The sequence below is a fragment of the Triturus cristatus genome, chromosome 12 (assembly GCF_964204655.1).
Source record: "Triturus cristatus chromosome 12, aTriCri1.1, whole genome shotgun sequence".
Taxonomy (NCBI): Eukaryota; Metazoa; Chordata; class Amphibia; order Caudata; family Salamandridae; genus Triturus; species Triturus cristatus.
The window spans coordinates 576,913,581-576,927,128 of record NC_140595.1 but is presented as its reverse complement, the minus strand read 5'-3'; positions in this window follow the sequence as shown (position 1 = coordinate 576,927,128).

Sequence of the window (13,548 nt, the reverse complement as noted above, 5' to 3'; positions counted from 1 at the left end):
GACGGGAGCCTACCCCGCGCTCCTGTGCAGTGAAGATCCAGGCGGGAGCCTACCCCGCGCTGGACCCGAGCGAGGAGAAGTGCGGCCGGAGCCGGTGCGGAGGGGGCGCGAGGCACATTGTCGGTGCCTGCCCCTCCGCGTTGCAAGGAAGCCTCGGCGTCCGCCGGGAGGAGAGACAACGCGGGAGTCCCCGATCAGCCCGGTGAGTGTGTAGCAGGGCTGGGGGACTCCGCGCATGCGCTGGGGGTGCGGGGGCCGTGTCAGAGCCCCGTGAAGGCTCCAACGTTGCCTGGCCGAGTAGTGGCCACCGGAGCGGCCCCAGAAGGCAGTGGGCTGCTCCAGCGTGAAGGGCACCATTCTTTCCGAGCCCCGTGAGGCTCCAACGACGGGGGCATTTCTTGTTTAGAGCCTGCGAGGCTCTTGGAGGCATTTCCGGCTGTCTTGGGCCCACGAGGCTCCAAACGAAGGGGAGCACGATTGTTTCTCGAGCCCAGTGAGGCTCCAACGTTGTGCTGAGCCACGAAGGCTCTAGGGGACATATTTTACATGGTCAGAGCCCAGAGAGGGCTCCAGAGGCACGCAGAGTGCCTGAAGTCCGTTTTCCAGCTGCCCAGCACTTAGTGGGCAGCTGCCACGTTTAGGTGGGGGACCATTCTTGTTCTAGTCTGCGCAGCTGGCGCAGCTTAACTTTGTTGAACACCGGGCGTCCTAGCCACTTCCAGGCCAGTTGGCCCAGGGACTGCCACAGGTGGTGGCATAGGAGTTTTGCGCAATTGTGTTCCTACCTGCACCTCTGAATGTGTGTTGATGCATCATGTGCCATTGCTTTTACACCTCTGAATGTTTTATGCATCATGTGTGTTCCTTCCTTGCACCTCTGAATGTGTTTTGATGCGTCATGTGCCATTGCTTTTACACCTCTGAATGTTTTTAGGCATCATGTGTTTTTCCTTCCATACACCTCTGAATGTGATGCATCATGTGTAACGTTCTATTACCCCTACAGGTATTGTGATACGTAGGTGGTTGTTGCTTTCTCCTAGTACAGGTGGTGCTAGTGAGGTTCTAGTTCCCTGCGGGACAGTCTCCTAAAGTAGTTAGGGTTACGTAGGTGGTACTCCCCCGATACCAGTAAGTACTGGTTGTGTGCTATACATATTATTTTTGTGCTACAGTGATTTTATATATTTTGTGTGCTAAATATCTAAAAAGTGCTAATTCCTGACAGTGGTCCAGGTGGCCCTGTCTTGTACATAATCCCTTGTAAATTCTGCCCGTGCCTGTTGGCACATTGTAAAGTGTGTATTTTTATCTAATGTGTTGTGTACAATACAAAGGTTATTTTTATAGAATACCTTGTGTGGAGTTTCCTTTGTGGTGGGCCTTGGGTGTTGTTGCTGGGTGCGCGCGCAAACGCTTTACACATCGCCTCAGAGATAAGCCTGACTGCTCGTGCCAAGCTACCAAGGGGGGTGAGCAGGGGTTATCTTTGGCGTGTAACTTCCTTGCCCTGACTAGAGTGGTGGTTTCTGCCTGGCTTTGGCGCAAGCCTTAGCCAACCAGAAATCGCCAGTTCTAACAATGATACATTATGGCCTTAGTTCAACGATAATCCAAACTGCGCCCCCCCAAATACACGAGCGCCCCACAACATACCGACGCACACCAGCAGCACGCCCGCGGCCCCCAACGGGCCGGGAGTGGACAAAGCAGTCCGAGGGGGGTGAGGGGGGGGGGAAACATCGTAAGCATCAACAACATACCGACGCGCACCAGCAGAGTGTGAGCGTGATAGTACCACCCCCAGCGCCGCGATCCTCCGCATCCCCTGCAGTAGAGGTGAAACAATGCCGACTCTCGCACCCTGGTCCCCCGCTCCGAGGTCGGCAGCACTGTGCACGAAGTGGGGATGCGGGGAGCGACCTGCGGCCACCGGAATGCACCGCATGCGCTCTACTATTGAGCTGCAGCCCCGTAGGTGATAGGATGGGGGGGGGGGGAAATCGAAAGCGGATCAGCGCCTCGCGTTCGCACAAGCGGCGCCCTTCCCCACACCACGCTATATAAATCCCGTGCCCCACCACAACCTCGTTCCCCGAGCACGGCCCTCCCCCGCCCGTGGTACGCCGACCACAGGGCCCCGTCTCCTGGTACTGCCCAGGGACAAGGCCGGGGCGAGAGGGAAGTAACCGGCAGACTCACCGAGAAAAGAAGAGCGACACGACGGAGCACGACGAACTGCTGGCAAGGCGAACGAGCGGACAAGAGGGCGAGGAGGGGGCGGAGACAGAATATGTACCCCCTGACTCCTCCCCGCCGGAAGCAGCTATCTGCTGGGGTCTCCCTTGGTCTATCCCAGGGACTCGACCTCCCACCCCTGTGCCTTCCTGTGGCACTAAGGCTGCGCAACCCCCCCCCCCCCCCGGGCAGCCTTACACAACTCTGGCAACTCGACATCCAATATTCCCTGCTCTTCCCTGCGAGACTGCGCATAGTAGCTGATGGTAAAGCTAGGTTTTTTGATGCACCGCGGGACACCTGGGACTGGCTGGAGACATCCGGGGGATTCTCGGGTCCCAGACCGGCTGGCAGGGGAGGTACGCGGGGAGACGCAGCGGAAATATCTGAACGCCGCAGACACCAGAATTGACTGCAGTACCAAACCTAGAACAAATAATCAAAGAACGACAGCAGGCTGTTTGGGAGGCGGAGCGGATTTTGGATCTAGCCAAAGAATCTGACCGAGAAGAGGTGTCAGCCCGGTCATCTGAAGATGAAGGCTTGTCGGTTGTCTGTCCCTCTTATACTAACTCTGACTCTGCCAGATATCACCCCACAGACGTCGGATGGAATCATCTAATATATGCCATATCCTTTATAAAGCCGCTTGCTTTCTACTGTAATCTCAAATACTAGTTTGTAGATCATGAGGCACTGCTACGTCACTTATGTGTGGAATGACACCAACGCTGGGGGGGTGGGGGTTTACAACTTTAGATGAAGAAACAGTCAGGGAATTTATCACACTAACATATAGCTAGGATATCACGAAGGGTCGCCCAAACCAGTCATGCGCACTTTCCCCCTTCGCCATGCAGGCTGCATTACAGCCTACATGCAGAACATGCCCACCCCTACAGCCGCATTGCAGCGTTGTGATTGCGGGAGCGTGGGTGCTTCCTGTTTTTCACAAGAAGCCAGGAAGAGCCTGCAGGAGAGGCGGTGGCTTAATTTTTTTTTTATAGTGATTCCCCCCCACTCCCATGCTGCTTCCAGGTAGCATCCGCGACTGTCTCAGGTACTCCCCTCCAGGTAGAAGAGGTGGTAACGGATGCAGAAGGAAGATGTGTTCCTCAAAGGTAAACTAGATAGGAGATGCCTCCAGTTAGAACTGGGGTCACCAATTCCGAAACGGTAGCTTGGCGCGAGGTAGGAAGGCACTGGTGCGGCACTCACTCACACGGATTCAGCCATGCGCACACAATGAAGGACACCACAACAGGTTGTTTCGTAAAAACACAAGATTCTTTATCTACCTCAAGTTGCGGTGAATCAATTCATTTCAAGAATAATAATGCAGTTAATTTCAAGGCAACAACAACAACAAAGTCGTTCCCATCAATGGAATAGCTAAAACAGGTAGTCATCAGGCCCCAATCAGTCCATTCGGTTACATTAAGCACTGCAGGATAGAGGAACCGTCAATTCATTACATCAAATCAATCAGGGCATTTCAGAGCAACAGTTAACTCATTTAAATAATCACAGAGCAACGATTATGGCCTTCCAAGACAGGAATCAGCGACTGGCAGGGCAACAGTAATTCATTTAGATTAACACAGGCATGACTTCATTTAAGTGTACAGCACCATTAACCTTTTTGGGCCACCGTCAGTTCCATATGGCCCCACACGGGCGCAATTTCTTTTAGGGGAACATGTGGGACAACCAGGGGTAGATTCAGGCGGGGCACCAATTATTCCCTTCAGCGACTCTAGCGGGAGAGGAACATCAAGGCCCCCTTCATGGAGCACACCCATTAAAGGCGCCCCTCTCCAGGGGGTGGCGCAGCCCTGCCGGTGATCCTTGGGCCTCCTCCTCCCATAGTGGAAGGCAGAACCTACGTCGCCTCGTGGGGCCCAGTCTATGAGGCGGGCCGGTGGCAGTGTTAGTTCTCAACCGGAGAGGGGGCACCCAGGCAGGCCCCCCCCTCTCCGCACTCACTGCCTCTTCGTTGCAGTCCGGGGGGGAAATACGCCTCGCAGTTGGGCGCCGCTCTCACTCACGTGGTCTCCGGCACGGTCCGGCCGGGCTCCGATCTCGTTCTGTAGCTCCGGGGCAGCGGCCAATGGGGTCGCAGCGCTTTGGGGGCGCGGCATGTGACGCAGCCGGCGCCCTGGGAACCAGACAGCGCGTGGCCCTCTCGCTCCCGGCCTACTTCAGAGTGGCGGTGGCCCTCCTCAGCCTCCGGGCACCACCGCGGTGAACCGACCCTCCGGGTCTTGGTGGGCAGCAGTCCTCGTGCTGCAGCAATGGGAGCGGACACAGCGCCTCCGGTGGTGGCACGCCCAGCAGTTTCGGCGCCTCCCTCGGGTACCTGGGCAGCGGTGGTGACCTTGGGCAGCCCGCGCTCGATTCTCCAGCGCCGAGGGGCACTCCGCGAGCGCGCTAGCCCCCCCGCACACCAGGGGGGACTTCGTGGGGCGATCAGACTTCGGGGGCCACGGCAAGCAGGTCGAACCAATCCTGGGCGGCGGCGGTGATTGTGGGAGCCCGCAGCGCTCAGGGGGCCCAGCGCTATGAGGACACAGCGCTCAACAAGCACAGCGTTTGGGAGGTCACAGCGCTAGGGAGGCAACTTCTTCCTCAGGGGCACAGTTCAAGCAGCACAGCACTTGGGGCACACCGCGCTTAAGGCACAGTCAGCTTTTTCTTCAGGGGTCCAGGTCTGGTGGCACAGCGCGTTATCTGCAATTGTATAGGGCACACAGCAGCAGTCCAGGTCAGCACTGGTCTGAGGGGGAAAGTAGATGGCAGATTCCCCTGGCAGGCTTTTCAGGGGGAGAAGGGGGGTTGAGTTGGCGGGCATCAGAGGCAGGGTGGGTCCCTGCAGCACACTGGAGATGGTCCCCTCGGTTTCCCCCTCACCAGGCAAGATCAGCAGGCAGGCAGAGTCCCTCATCTAACTTGGGCACAGCAGGGCCTAGACTCAATCAGTCCCGGTAGTGTAGGGTTCTCCCCTAGGCCCAACCGCCTACGCTCCGGAAGAGGTTCCCCCAGGTCCAGTGGTGCCCCAACTAACTAGTCAGGTTTCCCTCCTTTTGTCTTATACCCCAGGTCAGGTGACCCTCCTGCAAAGGAGGCAAAGCATAATCCCTCCCAGGGCTGGAAGGTTCTAGGAGCTTCCACATAAAAGTCTATGGGACAAAAAGGCGGGATGGAAAAAGATACTGTATCAGAATGTCCCAGCCTGCTCCTAACCACTAGTGTGTGTATGCAATGGCCACTCCGCAGTAGCAGGGGCCTGTGGCAGCCATGTTGTTTGGAGAGAGCACCTGCACCTCAGCACTGTTTAGCAGTGGTAAGGCGCCCAGAGACTTAGGGCCAACAAAAATATGGCGGAAAAAATTAGACCACAAGGGCAAAAAACGGGGTAGACCACCCTAGGGCTAACCGGTCTAACACCTCCTACTAGGTAACATTTATTCACCTAATTCAGACCAGGGACTCTTCTGGAGCTCACTATTGTCTGTGCTCTCCAGATGGAGCAATCTGCCGTGGGTAATAGGAAGGGACTTTTGACACAGCCCTAAACCGCTCCTTCCCACCGCTGCAAAGCACTATGGCATTTACTGGAGCCTCGTTACTGAGGAACTAGGCCAGTGGTTGGGGGCTGGACGATGTATGGAGTCCTTGCAACCCTAACACACGTGTATACTCCTTCTACTCCACCCCACATACTCTGCATGTTCACCTTGATAGGATTGTGTGCACATCCAACTTGCTGCCATATGTAATGCAGGCCAACTATGTAGGTCGCACGCACACTGATCATAATCCGCATTGCGTATCATTAGCATGGGATGCTCAGCCCTCCCCGATCACAACATGGTGCCTACAGTATGCTATGCTGGAGGATCCACCCTTTCCGGAATCTCTCCGCACTGCCACAAAGGACTATTTCGCCCATAACACAGGCACAGCAAAATCTGTCCTGATAGGAGTGGGATGACTTTAAGGTGACACAGAGAGGCAACTGTCTGGGCCTGGGTTGTGCGATGCGGAGATAGGTAGCTACAAGGGGTGGAACATGAATTGCTAACACCCGAGACACAGGTGTCCACTGACTCCTACTTCTTGGAGCTGTTGACAGCAAGGTCGAGGCACACAGCGCTGATTGAAAGGCTGAGGTGCCTTAATTATGTGGCACATTCAGCCAAGACACATGCAACAGCGGATCGCTCTGGGACCTACTCGCAAGGATGATTAGGCAGGAGCAGCCACGTGGTCTCATCACGGCACTACAATCCCCTAATGGGTTAATGAGATACACACTACAAGAAATATATAGAGAGCAGGTCCTCCACTTCACCTCGCTATACCAAACAACCATGGAAGCTTCTGACCTAGAATTGAATAGTTTTTTAGACGGCCTCACATTCTACAAGCTAACCCCTGAACAATGTCTTGAATTGGATGCACCCATCAGAACAGCTGAAATACCAAGGAGAGATTAGATCCCTAGCTTTAGGGAAGGTGCCGGGCACGGATTGCTTTCCACCAGAGTTTTACAAAGCCTACTCGGACATTTTAGCGCCAACACCACAGAAGGTATAGGACGAGGCAGTGCACTCGTCGCACCTACCGAACTCTATGTGTGAAGCCACACTGGTTACCCTACTGAAACCAGACAGACACCCTACCCAGCTTGGCTCCTACCGCCCATTAGCGCTGCTAAATGTCCATTTTAAAGTACTGGCTAGCATACTTGCGGGACGGCTAGCACGTTTAGTACCCAACTTAATACATGGTGATCAGAACAGGTTTGATCCGGACTGCTCTACCACTTTTAACCTGTGCAGGCTGTTTCGTGTAAGCGATATGCTCCTCAGATCTGGCCCCACAGTGGCTGAATGGTGCTCGATCTCGAAAAGGCATTTGACACGGTCGGGTGGCCCTTTCTCTTTAGTGTCCTTCCCCAATACGGCTTGGGACTCCGCTTTGTCACGCTGGTCAAGTTATTATAGAACAGCCCAACTGTGAGGGTTAGGACTTGCCGAATGGTGTCACAGCCTACAGCAGTGGGAAGGGGCACCAGACAAGGCTGTCCTTCCTCACCTCTTCGCTTTAATATAGGGCATCCCACTGGGAGGAGACATACATGTGATTTCTCTATATACAGATGATTGCTACTATATATAAAAGATATCGGGAGGGTCCCAGATGCCATACATAATATGCTCGCTCTCTTTGCGCGTTTATCGGGATTACGGGTTAACTGGGGGTAATCAGGTCTTTTTCCATTTGTTCCACACACTCCTGACTCAATTCTCATAGTCAATGGTGTCCCGGTTACCTGGGCATTAGAGTGTATCACGAAGACCAGGACCTACTGAATGGCAATCTTACTAGGGCTCTCACTTCTGTTGTCACAGATGACTTTCTGGAAGACTCTTGCTTTTTCACGGCAGTGGGGGTGTCGCTCATAAAGATGTTGGTTCTCTCTAGACTGCTTTATTATTTCACCAAATTACCATTATACCTACCACCCTCCTCCTTCTGACCCATTGAGCGCACGCTCCGTGAATTAATATGGAACACATCCCAATGCAGAGTAGCACTCGTGAATTTATATCTGCCGTTGGATCAGGGGGAACTAGCTGTACACAATCTAGAGCATTACTACTTGGCATCACAACTACTGTGGATGGCTCGGTGGGCAGCGGGACTAAATTTATCGGATACAGCTGGGGACGATGCTCCATACACATGAAATACTATACTCTCCTTGTTTCACCCCTGTGGCAGGAAGTCTGGCCCCTTCCCCCTGCTGTTACAAGTGGCCAGTCGCTGCTTACATAGATCCCGGTTTCTCACCAGAAACATTAAAACATATGCCCCAGCGATGCCAATCCTAGGGATGCCTAGAGGCAATGGGACAACCTCCCTGATAGACCTTGCCGCTTGGCACTCAGTGAGTATTCATGTGCTGGGAGACCTCTACCAAGATGGCACACTCCTGCAGTATAGCGTTCGGACACAAGAGGAAGGAATGTCTACAAGACACTTTCTCATGCATGCCTCATGGATCAGTTTGCTGCGAGGTAAATGGGGAGACATAAAAAAAGAATTACAGATGCATCTAGTGCTCCAGTATATACATGTTATGGGAGAAGGCCGACATATCACTTGTTGGTTTGCGGATGCATTACGTCTACACACAGTAATAGATCTGACTCAGTTACATGCAAATTGGGAGACAGATCTAGGTCGTCCATGCACAGTCACAGAATGGAATACAATTTTGGCGAGCCCCACACATATTCCTTGCAACATCAGGTTTAGACTAATACAATACAACATTATACACAGAGCATACCTGACCCCAGAAAAAATCAACTGTTACTTTCATAGACCTGATATGTGTTGTCCCAGGTGCTCTCATCACAGTGCTGACATTATACACATTATGGTCATGTCCTAAACTACAAAAATTTTGGGAGGGGGGTAATACAACACTTATCCGACTGCACCAAAAGAGCGCTCTCGAACACATGGGAATCATGCCTGCTGGGGATATTTACGCGAGATAAAAAACTGAGAGCCACAAATCGATTCCTAGATCTGGGCCTTACAGTGGGCAAACGGCTCATTACGAGAGTCTAGTGATTCACTGTCTTTATTAGCCTGGTCGCACTCAATTCCCTATATTAGACATCTGGAACTCAATCCTCATAGCTCTTTAAATAGCTGTACACCCTGACTCAGAAACAACGTTTCTCAGATTAAAGGAACCGGTGTCTAGTTGCCTAGTTGAAAACAGAGGACCAATATTCACCCCTGCAGGGCTTATTGCGTGTTATGCTCCATATATAACCATATGAGTAGGGGGGTATAGTGGGGGGGAGACATGTTGGTCTTACAGCCTACGATATGCACATACTGCTTGTTAGACCTGTCAGCCCTTTGGCAGTTCCCTCCTCATATTATTTTTTTTTTCCCTTTCCCTTCTCATTTTTTCTCTGTTCACTAACTACTTTTGGTGTTGATGTAGAGGCTCTGGGCACCTCATCCTTGCTACCTGAGGGAGAGGCGCAAGGTGCTTCAATGAGGAAATAGGAAGATGGAGGCTTGTCTCATAAAATGGTGGCTTCAACTGTCACCTCAGCACCCGGGCCATAGACTGCCATGGGAGGTTCCGGAACCTTCTGGGCCACTCTGGCCAGTCAGGCCCCAGGTGATAAATAGAGGTGAGGGCAGGGCGGCCATTTTAGGACTTAGTTGAGCTGTGAGGTAGTCAGGAGTAAGGCACCTGAGTGGGGAGGTGGTTGCGCTAGATAGGGAATTGGCAGGTCTCAGGGTCTGCACGTCTGCCCTCATCAGTTGACACCACCCCCGACCTTCTGACCGGTCCCTGCACACAGCCAATGACTTTGGAGGTCATCGTCCATGGTGGCCTCTCTATAGCCAGAATCCCTGAAGGAGGACCAGGGGAGGAGTTGCCGTCTAGAACCACCCTGCTCACTTTCCTGGAGTTGCCTGGGGCTCTGGAAACCGAGGATTGAGCCTGGTAGCGAAAGGGTGACTGACTACCGGACCGTGGCAGTGCGACCCTGGCCCCCTTAATTTCAGCCCCTCTGAGAGACAGTGAGGCGCTCTGTCAGCTTAGCGCTCTAAAACCCAAGTGACATCCACTCCAGCCCTGTGCCAGTAAAGTGCGGCGCAATCCTAATTCCTGACGCGCTAGGGACTTCAGGGGTCCGTTGCCGCTGAAGCGGAAACCAGCCTGTACCCTGGGAGCTCCGCGCGCATGAGACTCACCATCACTGGCCGGGATGCCGTGGGCCGGTGCGTAGTCCTGGGGAGGCGCTGTGACTGGAGGCCGCCGCCACTGACTCAATGTGGAGGATCGCTGGATGCTGCGGGGAAGTAGTCTGCGGTGAGCTGGGAGGGTCGGAGCAGGAGCCGGAGCTTCCTGGTGGGAGCCGGCGTGAGGACGACGCGTCGGAGCAGCTGACGCGAGACGCAGCCAGTAGGCCTGGAGGCCGCCTTCCCCGGATCGAGTGACAGGGCCCGAGGTCAAGGCGCCGCCCCTTGACATGGGAAGTCCGAGGAGGCCGCGCCTCTTCACAGGGTTGCCTCAGGCGGGAAGCCTTCCTGGAGCTGCGAGGGAAGGATACCAGTTCGTGCCGGGTGGCCGGCGAGGTCACGGGTGAGAGGAAAGCGGGCTACCCATAGCGAGACTCGCGAGCTGGGGAATCATCAAGGGAGGAAATGGGTGGGGGTGCCTCATTACCGCCCTCCTTGTGAGTTGAGAGGGTTCTTTCCACCCGTGCCTGTGCAGCGAACTGGCAACGACGGAAGAGGTGGAAACTCGGCTCAAACTTAGCCGATCGTAAGAAGGAGAAAACCAAGAGGTTGACAGTAAGCGGGACTTGAGTAGAAAGGGGGGTTGGTGGACTTAAAGCCAGATACTGGGTGGAGAGAAGAAACCACCGGTGCCTTGCGAGACTGTGAACTATGTTGAGGGGATGAGAGGGAAAAGCGATTCAATTGTGTAATTCTGATTCCCAGTGGCTGGGATAGTTCATATGCAAATGTTCAACTAAGTTAATGTAACTATTGGTCAATAAGAGACTACAGGTGCAAGTTCAAGTTTGACCGGGATCTCTGGTAGCCAGACAAGACATCCGTATAGCTTCTAAGGTTAGGAAGGATCATATGTGATAGACCAGAGCCCAAGAAGTGAGGTGTCCAGGGTACCCAACTGTCTGTAGGGCCACCTGTGGACCCACTGTACACCTAGGGGAAGGGTTACTGGAAATGGAATATGTGGGGATGTCATGTGAGATATGAGAAACGAGGTACTGGTTTGACCAATATGATGAAGGTTAGGAACGTGCTATACTGAGATAATGAAAATAGTCACACGGTTGCTCTGAATATCTTGTAATGTTAATCCTGAATGTAATGGAAAATGTTAATTGAGTGCATCTGAGAAGGAAAGATAAAACTTCTTTACTGAGTCTGAACCTCGTTTTGGGTGTAGCGTCATTTTTAAGTGGTGTTGCGTTGAAGTGTGAGATGGGTGAGGTGCAAGCACGAAATGCCGTAGTGAGATAAAAGCCTTTTGGCCGGAGTCAAGCTGCCTCAAGGACGTTAGGTCCAACACTGCTCGTCTCAGGTGACTCGTTCTGAGTATTAGTATGCCTGGAGTTGGTTGGTTTGTTTAAAAGTTCAGAGATCTCTTACACTTGCTTGTCAACAGCATTTCTTATTTTGATTTTACATGACAGATCAATCTAATATGCAATATGGAACTTGCGTCTACAATAGTGATCAACTGGACAACACACGCCTAACCACAATGCAATTGCTTTCCTTCTGCTTCATTGAAAAATTTGGGACTACTGAAGCATAGCTGAAATATGAACATAAGCTACATATGTTAATTGATCTATGTAGTAAGCTACTGTGCCACTGTATCAGCGATCTAAGTAATTTGTAATACTCCATTGTGATTAACCATTGTAGCGGGGCACTGTGACACCCCTGAGACATTACCACATCCATATATCTATCAAAAGAAAAGCCAGCTAGTTACGCGCACCCATATTCAGAGTACAAAGGGTCCTAGACACAACTCTTTATATAAGGACCAGTATTACTAATAAGTAGATGAACAATTCACAAAAGTCCTTAAAGAATGCAAAGTATTCCAAAGTGCCGCAGGACAGGATGAATAATCGTCAAAGCTTCAATAAAAAATGTTCTTTTTATTGGTTTTCAGACCCATATCCAAAACAGCCAACACGTGTTTCGTCCGTACTTGATAAGTACTATGACTTTCTCAAGGCTAATGGTTGGTTTGTTAATTCCAGACTCCAGTAAGTGATATCGAAGACAAGATATCGAATCAATAAGAAATCTCCACGGCATACCAACAAAAATCACGTCAGTTCAAAATCATTACTATATCAGTGTTATCTGTAGTCGTCAATATTGTCCAATCTTGGGTATGAATTCACACGTATGAGTAATTCGCCGTATTTCATAACGCGCATGATAACGCTGTTCAGGAGTACCCAATTTGGGAACACTACTACCTGTTATGGAATTACATCCATATATCTGTTGTATCTATGCATTTTCTTTTTTTCCCCTGTGAAAATCAATAAACAAATCAAACATACAAAATGAAATGAGCGTTTCCTGATGGTGTTGGGTTCACTCTCCCCTGATCTTTTGAAAGGCAAGACAGTCTGTCTGATTTCTGATCTGTTTTCTGATCTGTGTTCTGCTATTTCAAGATTTGCATTTTATTTTGATCTTCATGCTTTTATGACAAATGACTGACTCTTTCCCATTTTTCACTTTCTGTCATACCGTTACACTTTCAATAAACCTGCTGCCAAAAACAGATTTCCCCTGGTTGGTTCCCCTCCAGCTTCTTCCTCACCCTCATCGGCCATACCAGACTCAGGCCTAGCCAATGATTTAAGGTTAAAGGAGTCTTTCTGGTCACCCTCTTGCTTTTCCCTTCTTTTTGGAGGCATCATATTGTAGGCTTTCCACATTAGCCAGGTGTGCTGTTTCAAGTTTTGTCGAGGCGATCACTGCCCCCACCCCCTTTATGAAGATTCCCTAGTGCAGTCATTTGTGCGCTCCTTTTAGAGTACTCTGTTGAGCCTTGGAGCCCACATGACCTTAATCGCCTTACCTCATTCTTTAGACAATCACCACACCACAGCCCCCCAGGTAGGTCGGAACCCCCACAAATGAGCTACAGTGCACTCTCATCCTCTGGATCAACTCCTTCTTGCCTGTCTCTTTTGGGGCTTCGAAACGGCCCCTCCATGGCTGCTGTTACATTGGGCCAGGCCTCTCAAACTGTCCAGGAGGGGAAGATGGCTGACGCCATCTTGATCATTGCCATGTCACCCTGACAAGGCCTCATCAAGTTCTGAGACTGGCAGCAAAGATCAGCCATCCAGAAGCTCCTTGGCGGCTCCAGATGCCACAAGCCTCGCATTGCAGTTCCTTGGCCTCCTGCGCATTTTAGAAGGGCCCAGAGAAAGCCAACTTGTTAGAGAATCAAGGGACACATTTGAATTGGTTCGCTCCCAGCCCCCAAAAGGAAACAAGATTTAATATTCCAAACCCAATACAATTTTGGTGGTAGTGCTAATTGTTATACGTCACCTCACATGCACTCTGCTTGCACATAAATCTAGGTCCAACGCCAGCCCCTCTGTCTCCCTGGGTCCATCTATTTTGTTTTGTGATAATCTGAAAATTAACAATGAAGCCAGAACCGCAAATAAACAA